The sequence below is a fragment of the Lichenostomus cassidix genome, chromosome 13 (assembly GCF_008360975.1).
Source record: "Lichenostomus cassidix isolate B80296 chromosome 13, HeHo_3.0, whole genome shotgun sequence".
In the NCBI taxonomy this organism is placed as follows: Eukaryota; Metazoa; Chordata; class Aves; order Passeriformes; family Meliphagidae; genus Lichenostomus; species Lichenostomus cassidix.
This window is the reverse complement of record NC_139494.1, coordinates 12216275-12225624: the sequence shown is the minus strand read 5'-3', so window position 1 is coordinate 12225624 and position 9350 is coordinate 12216275.

Sequence of the window (9350 nt, the reverse complement as noted above, 5' to 3'; positions counted from 1 at the left end):
CTGAGGTGACCCGAAGCACAAGGTCTCAGCTGGTGGCCTGGTTTGGGACCCTGGTTCTCCTACCTGGAGAGAAAAAGCCAGATGGAAGCATTCTGGGTCAGAGAGCAGAGAAGGGTGTCTCCTGGGGAGGCTGTGGATGGGGCTGAGTGGACAGAGGCAGCCTGGGGATGCTGTTCATGATCTGTGAAAGTGAGGTTGGGTGGAGATTGAATCCCTGGAGTCCACAAAGGGCTCTGTCTCCTGCAGGAATGTGGATGAACAGATTTGGACCTGCTTTGACAGGGTCTGGAATGGCTTTATACCTCCAGGAATTGCTCAGTTTGCTCGGATTATTCGGAAAAAAAAAACCCAAATCTGAACACTAACCCAGCTCCCACTAGCAGTCTGGTGATTAGAGGAGGTGCTGCCCAGGACTCAGGGTCTCTCCTGGGCAGCAAAGCTCTCCAAACATCTTGGAACAAATGTCAAACTATTAACAGAGGCTTGTGTAGTGCACGGTATTGCAAAAGCACTGTTTGGAGAGGTCTGGGCAGAGGGTGGATGGAACATTTAGCCCTGGGAGGATGGCAGGTGACCAGATTAACAAGTCATCAAGATGCCAGCAGAGAGACAAAGGAGGAGAGCACATCCTGATAACCTGCAGGGCTGGGACAATGCAGAGACCCTCAGGTCAGGTACAGCAGGAGAGGGGAGCTCAGTCCTGCAGGGCAGGGTTGGAGGTGTTCTGCCCACCCAGCTTTTCCAGAGCCCTCTGATCTCCATGGCAAGAGACAATGCTTTACAGGGTGCCTGGGTAAAGCAACTGCATCATTTTCCTCCAAAATTTGGGTGCCAGGAATCCAACAAGCCCCTGCTCTGCTGCATTTTCAGGCCTTCCTCTTCTCCCATGGCTCAGGGCACACAAACACTAGAAAGCATAAAGGGTTTGGCTTTGACCAACTTCAATAAAGCATGGAAGGGAGGAATATAGATGGGCACAGATGGGAGGAAACACTTTCAGGAGAGATTGCTCTCGAGCAAGGCAAATAGAGGGTGTTAAAACGCTGCCCATGCACAAATGGCTTGAAAAATTGACTCCATTTCTCCCCCTGGCCCCCACCAAGTCTCTTCACAGGTCTGCCATAGTTCAGGGTCACCTGAGTCCAAAGCTTCATACCCTCAAACCACGAATACGCTCAGCAAACCACAGCGCAGGGCCTGGGAATAACACAACCCACTTGAATGAAGAAATCTGAAAAAAAATAATATGTGTGCTGCACCACAATTACAGGTAGAGAAGGTATTTGAGGTGGTTAGTAAACATGTCAAAAAATAAATACAGCTATTCAGTCAGCAAACAGCTGCATGATTATAACCAGGAAAATCTACCCCAGCCCAAAACCAGCTGAGACCAAACAACATACACTTATTAAGGAGTGATATTTTTTTTTGTGTGCACATTTTTTGGAAGGAGGTTGAAAATATTTTGCCCACTCTTTATTTTAGGAAGGTGAAACGTCCCTGGTGGATTTCAAAAGCCAACCTCTCGGGTATGTGTTCTCCATGCCAAGACACTGAGTCACGAAGAGATCGGAGGAAGCTGTTGGAAATCCAGACAGGGGATAAAACAGCTGTAATTGAGGAGCCAGCTCAGCTCGGTCTGCGAATAACCACACAGCCCTTCCCTGCCTTCAGCCTTCGAGCCGAGGGCTTTGCTCGCTGCCACTTTCACAGGCTCCCTGGTTATTGCTTGGGGTCAAACTTGTCCACACCTATTCCCTTCTGAATGACTGCTTGTGTCCCAGCCAGGCCTGGGGTCAGGATGTGTGCCTGCAGGCTGGGGAGTGCTGTCCTTCCCCGGTTTTTCCCAACGGGAGCTGACAGCCTCCAGGCACGTCTGCTGGACCCTTGGGCTTGCAGGGACACATTGCTGCTCTCCAAGCTTCAGTTTAATTTATTTGTCCACCCGTAAGTTTCTGGCACGTCGTGCGTTGTAGCAATGTGGGGCACAAGGAAAAGTGCTCTGGCTGTTCCTCAGCTGCAGCAGCTCCTCATCTGACCTGTTTCATGACTGCTGATTCCATCCAGAACTTGAGCTGCAGGCACGATGCTCCTTCTGCCTCAGCTCTGGAGCAGGGTGGGATGGGATGGGTGGCCAGGGACATGGCGAGGGACAGGGCACTTGTGACCCCCAAAAAGTAACTCTGATGTGTCTCATGGGTCAGAGCGTTGGCTGAAAGTGCAAGCCATGTTTAGGATAATCTTCATGGCCCGGTTCAGAAGCTGAGCTGAATTTCCCTGCTATGAGTGCTCTGTCAGAAGAGCCTCAAGCTCTCTGCCTCTCGAAAAGAGCCCTGGGGGTACCACCTGGACTGAGCAGAGGAAGGGATATGGAGGAGGTGGGGATGGGGCAGGACAAGGGGTAGATGGAGATGAAAGGTGTTAAGGGACAGTGAGGAGAGAAGGTAGGAGCATAGACAAGAGAGAGGAAAAGGGGGAGTAGTGAAGGGACAGAGAAAGGGGTTCTCATTTCTAAGGGAAGACAAGTCAGGGAAGGGAGGTAGGAAGCAAAGGAAAATCTGAGGAGGGATGGAGAAGCAGAGGAAATGATGAAATTAGCCTGGGGGGATTTGCTCAGAGGGGCCCCTGGTTGGGCAGCTCTGGGTGTGGAGGGGGTTGCCAGGTGCTGCTCGGCAGGGATTTGAGTCACAGCCGATTTCACCACGTCTGGGAAATGTCCTGGGCTGCTGGGAAGAGCCGGAGGCAAAATTATCCATGGCCAGTGCCACTGTCCTCTGCCTAGCCGATGGGCTCAGGCTTTGCAAGGACAAGGAGCTGCTTTGGGAACAGCCTGACTCAGGAATCCCGTTTTACTCTCCCCCTCTTTGTTTTGCTGTTCTCTCCCCCCTCCTCCTTTCTCTTTGTCTGCTAATGCACAGCAGATGGGAGGAAATGCCATTTTAAATGCCACAGCATCCTGATGAAATGCGATGGGTTATGGCAATCTCGGATGAATCATGGCATTGTTTTGTGTACACGGCCCTGCTGCTGCTCGGCCTCACTTGGGCAACTTTCTGCCTCCAGCTTTGCAAGTACACCGAGGATTTTTCAGGCATCCCCACCAGCCTGGTGACAGGTGCCCTGCCTGGACCCAGGAAGGACCTGGGTGTCCAAGTCACATTCATTAATTAACCAGCCACATTTCTGGAGGCCAAACCAAGCCCTTGACACTTTACCAGTGGTGAAAACAGCATTTAGTTTTGGAACATCTGCTCCACATTGCCTTTGGGGACTTCGGGGGTTATAAATGATACTCAGTTCTCATGTTATGTTCACAGGATTTTTGCACAAGGTGGAAGAACAAGACTAAGGGTGCCTGACCTGGTGAATCACAGCCCTCCCCAGCACCTCCAGCTTAGCCCTTGGCACCTCTGGAAAGCTGTGTCCCCACACCTGACTTATCCTTGGCCCCACAGCCAGGATGGATCCACAGAGCCAAAGCTGAAGGCTGTGATGTGGCCACTTGCTGTTGAGGCTTTGCTTGGGGTGATCAGATCATTTCCCCTAAGCTATGAAGCAGGCATCGAATAATATTGACTCACTCTCTGGCAGCTTGCTGCCAGATGAGGAGCAGCTTAGAAGTGAAAAAAAAAATTAAAAAAAATATATATACACATATCCCAACAGCTCCATCACTGAAACTCAGAGCGACCCAGCCCTTTTAGTTTCAAACTAATTAATTGGGGGAAAAAAGTCACCTCTAAGCCTGTGGAATATAAAGCAGTCTTTTAAATTTGGTAGCTGAAAGAACAGATTTGAGAACTCCAACGAGCAGAAGACGTGACATTAACATTTCGTTGCAATATGCTTAACAACCTCGATTGGAAGTGTCTCTCTGGCTGTGTCTCACTGCCTGTGTGTCTGCCGGCGTGGCAGTTATTTAGCGCTGGCACTGAACATCAAGTAGCATTAAGCCATTTAATTTCTCATTTTTTGGGGAGTAGATCTAATATACATCGATGCAGCGAGCAGAAGGGCTGTTATTATTAATCAGCCCCCAGCCCAGCCCTGCTTTCCTGCTGGCTCTTGCTCTCCTTTGTAAGCCTATCCCTGTTGAAAGGCCTGGCAGCCTCGCGTGCAGCACGGCCAACAGCAACAGTCACAACAGCTCTGCTGTGTTGATCCAGGACTCAGCAGCTCTACCTGGCAGGAGAGGGAAGGGGCTGTGTTTGCCTTCACGAAACCAGAGATCTGGGGTATTATTTTTCTCCCATCGGGCATCCTTTGCTGCTGTAACTGGAGTCAAAAGGCCCACAGCAGGAAAAGGAGGGGAAGGAGGCAGCAGGGAGAGGCAGGGGCTGCTCGTGCCAGGGTCATGCTGTGGACCTGCACTGTGGTTTGTGTCCTTCCAGCATCCTGAGCTTCCTCAGCTCCATTCTGACCAGAGCAAGACTCCTGGCTATGTGCTTCAATATGAGACTGAGAAGGGAGGAGCAACCCTTTGTTTTTCAGCTTCCCCACTATGTCTGTATCCTATGACTTCACCTCAGGACAGTTGGCTCCTGCTTGTGCTCCCACCAGACCAGCAGCATTTGTGCCCCCAGCCTGGTGGTCCCTGTCCATAATCACCACCTGTGGCCAGCTGGTTTGCTTTGAATTCCCCCTGGGTAGAGTCTGGGAGGCTGGGAAAGAGAGGAAAGCTTGCTGGGGCAGGAAGGCTCACCAGGATGGGTAACCCAGGAGAGAATACACCATGAGGGTGTGCAGCATGTCCCACCACCCTCCCTGTGGCACCATCCTGGTGTGGGCACAGCCATGTGCTAGCAGTGGGGATGCAGTGATCTGAAAAAGGGTAAAAAGAAAGGGTAAAAAAGAGGGAAAAAATGAATAATTCAGGCTTTTCTTTCTGAGGGTTTCTGCTTTGTACATTAATGTCCCTTCCTGGTCCCCTTGTGCCTGAGCGTGGCTGCTGGGCACAAGAGAGAGCCATTAATGGGCTCTTGATGTGTGTTTATTTCGTTTAGCACATCCTGAGTGCCGTGGTGAGAGCTTCGGAGTCGTTCATTACACTGATTGCTTTCCCTGCTTATGAAGATGGAAAAAGCCACAGTGGTTAAGGGAGTGGAGTGGACAGATGCCAGATGCATTAGTGCTCTGGGCAGTCATGGAGGGCCCCTTCCTTGGGAGTTTTGCCTCAGGAGGAGGAGAGTTGTGAAGAACACGGCTTCCCCAGGACCTGCACCCATTGACCAAGTGGCTGTGGGCTGAGGGGAGACCCCACAAGGGACAGGACACCCTGCAAGGGTCTACCCTGCTCTGGGAGAGCTCAGTCTGAGGACAGGGGAGACTTGTGTGAGCACATCCAGCATGAGCCTTGCCTCGTGCCACAGTGGTGCTTGTGGCATGAGCAGCCAGGGGTGGGCAGGGCAGTGGTCCTGCTTACAGCATCCTCGTCTTTAAAAACTGAGAGCTGAGCCAGCCTGACTAACAGCAGCCCAAACCCTCTGGCCCTGCCCAGGACAGGCAGCCACAGAAGGGTAGGTGGGTCACCCAGCACAAGCTCTGCCTGCTCTCTGACAGACAAAGATGAGGGCAGAGTGGAAAGCTTGTGCTCCTGGTACCCAAACCTGCCTGCTCCTGGGCTTCCCAGGTGGACTGTGGAGCACTCTGCCTCTGCTCAAGTGGGACCCAACCCCACACTGGCTACAAGCACATTCTCCAGATTGATGTAACTTTGATGTACCAGAAAAACCTCAAGTTTGAGGCAGGATACACACATGCTTGTGAAGAAGTAACATGGGGGGTACCAGATTTGGACCTGCACTGATGGGGACAGCTGGGATGGGCTTCTGAAGCAACATTAGTCCCTGGACTCCCAGCCTTGCTTAGGGGACAGAATGGCCAGAAATGCCCGTTTATCTGTGTATGACAACAATACACAGGAATTGCAAACAGATTTTTAACTTATCTCGCTCGAGGGTTGTTGCAGTACAAGGATTTATTTTGGCTTTTCTGCCAAAAAAATGTATGCAGAGATTCCACCAAAGCACATATATATATGTTTCTCTTGGAAACAGAAGAAAACCATTATGCGAAAAAGCCCTGCACTGTTATTAATCTCTGGGGTTTTATCCAAGTTTCATTAGGAATCTGGACATACTTGAAATGGCTTTCAGATAAAGCTGAATGAATCTCTCTCTGTCTCAGAGGCTGGTGCGGCTTAATTTCCTAGCTGAGATTTGGGTGGGTTGGGAATTGGGTAGGAGATTTTCAGCCACCTAAACCGGGAAGGAGGGAGTGCCTTAAAGCAACCCAATCTGAATGACTCGCAGGCACTTTCTGGGAGCGTGGAGTGAGCAGGGAAGTCTTGGTTTAGGGAGGCTCTTCCTGGAATTCGAAATTGCCTTGGAGACTTCTGACTCATGGGGCAGGAGAGCTGCAGAGCCAGTCCTCCGGGGGTGGACAGCCTCCCCTAACCCCTGGGAGCAAAATGGCCAAAGCAGGATGCTGGAGTAGGGAGGATGCTGAAGAAACTCCCCTACCTTCCCTGGACCAGGGGTCTTGGATATGACCACCTCAAAGCCACAGCAAGCCTGCCAGCCCCTGTAAGCCACAAGAGGGTGACAAAGTGCCATCCTGTGCTGTGGTGGCCCTGGACAAACCCAAAGGTGTCCCGGGCTGGGAGAGGACAGCAATCCCCTTTGGAGGGTGACCAGAGGCTCTTGGAAAGTCGTTGGAAATTGGATGCTGATACTGAGTAGCTGGGGATTTTTATTCCACCTAGCTTTAGTTAGCATCAGTGCTGGCATCAGCAAACCATTTTTGTTGCCAAAAGGAGGGGGGAGCTCCCCAAAATCACTGTAGCAGACAGGGAGAGAAACCTTGCTCTTGCTCCCCGTTGGTGGTCTAATGTGAAACCCATGTTTTAGAGTAATTTTGGAAAAACAGAGAGCTGCTCCATGTCTGCCTTTTGTGCTCATGGGGAGCTCATGGCCAGCCAATGCTGCACCTCCGAGTGCTCCAAATATGCTGGGGCTTGGAGACACAGCTTGGTGGAGGAACCACCCAGACTCAGGCAAGGCTGGGATGGAGGCAGCTTGGTGCCATTGCAAAGGATGTTCCATGAGCATCTGTGCCACCTGAAAGATGCCCCTGTTCCTGTTCTGTCTGCCTGGAATGTCCCCATGGTGCCAGTGCATGGTTCCCTGGGACATGTCACACAGGCTGCAGCTTTCTCTACATCCATGGCCATGTGCTGCTGGTTGTCTTTAGGCCCTATGGGTACTCTGTTGCAGATCCCAATCCTTGTGGTGTTCCCTAGGAAGAAGCAATGGTCCCTTCTGCCTCTTCTCTCTGAGACTGTAGCATCACCCATGGTGTGGTGTGGACAGGGACTGTGGAGCTTCCTGCAGGACGATCTTTGCAATTCTGCTTCTAGGACAACCCTTGTTTCTGAGCAGCTGCCTGAGGCACTGTCCAAGAGAGAAAATCGAAGAGCTCTGGGAGGTTTCCAAACCGGAGTCTCATCCTCCCTGTGTCCCAGGAGGCTGGGGCAGCGGGTGTGGGCTCGCCGGCATCTCCGTCCTGGAGCGCCAGCCAGCTCCCTGTAACTTCATCTGGGCTGGGATGGGAAGAGCCCGCAGTGCAGCAGACAGGAAGGTGGCTCTGCCAACCTCTGATCTTATCTGCTGCTGAGAGCGGCTGGTGGGAGCTGGCCCTGCCTCCTGGGAAGGTCGGGCTGCCTGGCCGGAGAGCTGGGCAACATTTTCCCATGGAGTGTGGATTCGTTTTACCCCTCACACTGTTGCAGGAGTGCACGTATGCATATGGTACATTGGGATGTGTCTTTGCAAATCCCCTCACTCATATCTGTTGTTTATGCTGTTATTGGTAAAAAGACAAGGGGACAAAGGGGTGATTGCCCCCTAAGTGCTTTGGGATGTGTCCGTGGGGCAGGGACATGGGCTGATGTGAAGGAGGGTGTGTGCCTGGGTAACACAGGCTTTTTCTTGCAGCTGCAACTTCTTCACCGAGTTTACACTCCAAGGAGATTCTTCTCTGTTCTCTTTAAATACTAGAAGTAATTAGAATCTGCTTATGAGTAATTGCTTGGACTAAACAGTCTGGTTTCATTTAAGTGGTCGGTATGAAACGCCTGATGGTTTGGTAAAGGAAAAAGTAAGAAAGACTCCCCTCTCAGGCCCCGAGGATCTGCCATGGGGCAAATCCCACCTTTCCTCATCCATCTGGGACTGTGAAATCCTCCCAGAGGGAGGTGGGAGAAAATATTTTCTCCCTCGAGAAGGGTGGGGAAGGTGGAAGAGGGGCTGGTTATGCCAAAACTAACTGGGCTGGGGTTTTTTGGTGAGGAGCAGCTGATCCCACGCTTAGCTCCAGTCCCACAGCAACATACAGGAACATTTTCTGCCACTCCCCAAGCCAGAACTGTGAAAGCCTAAAGCCAATGTTAACGACCAGCTTGCAACACGCTGGATTTTACAGACCTCAGTGAAAATTGTGACAATAAATCTGCCTCAGGCTCCAGTCGTTAAGTTGTCCTCAATACCACAAAAATCCCTGCAGATTTCGTGTTTACTTTGGCCCTGCAAACGCCGTGCTCTGTTACAGTGTTAATGGCAAGAGAGATTTTCGGGGCCTTGGACGCAGCAGTGCTGGTTTGGATGAGCCGACGAGGAGCGGATGGAGGGAACGAGCTCCGTTTGGTGCGTTCAGCACATTTTATCAGCTTATCCGATCCGTAGGCAGATGAAACAGTGCAAGTCAGGCAGGGTGAGAAGAGACTTCCCAACAGGGTAAGCAGGCATTTGGAGGCAGGAGGAGTGTGGGAACTGCAAGGGAGAGGAAGGTTTGGGACCTGGGGCTGGGGAAGGCTCTGTTCCCTTCTCCTGGCAGAGAGCTTGAGCTGAGGGGCAGGACCATTTGTGTGGCACCCCTTGCACAAGCTCTGTATCTACCCCACTCCTCATGCTGGAGGCACATCCTGATGCATCCCAGAGACCCTCCTGGAGATGTGATGCTGAGGAGCTGGACCAGAGCTGACCTGCGCAGCGTTCCTGTGTTATACTCGCATCCCTGAGCTCTGGTCACCTAGCAACTGTGCATCAGATCGCACGGCAGCCTTAAATAAATGGTGTTCAGCAGGACCATGAACCCTGCTGGGTCCCACATCCACATCCCCACTGCTGCAGCCTTGGCTCTGGCAGCTCTGCAGTTGCCAGCACACCGTCTGTCATGTGCCACCAGGGCAGCTCCATAATCCATGCCCATGCTTTCCCCTTCCCAAATCCCCTCCATCATCCTGGATTTAAGCCAGCCCTGTGGCACCTGGTACTCTGGGAGCAGCTTTCAGC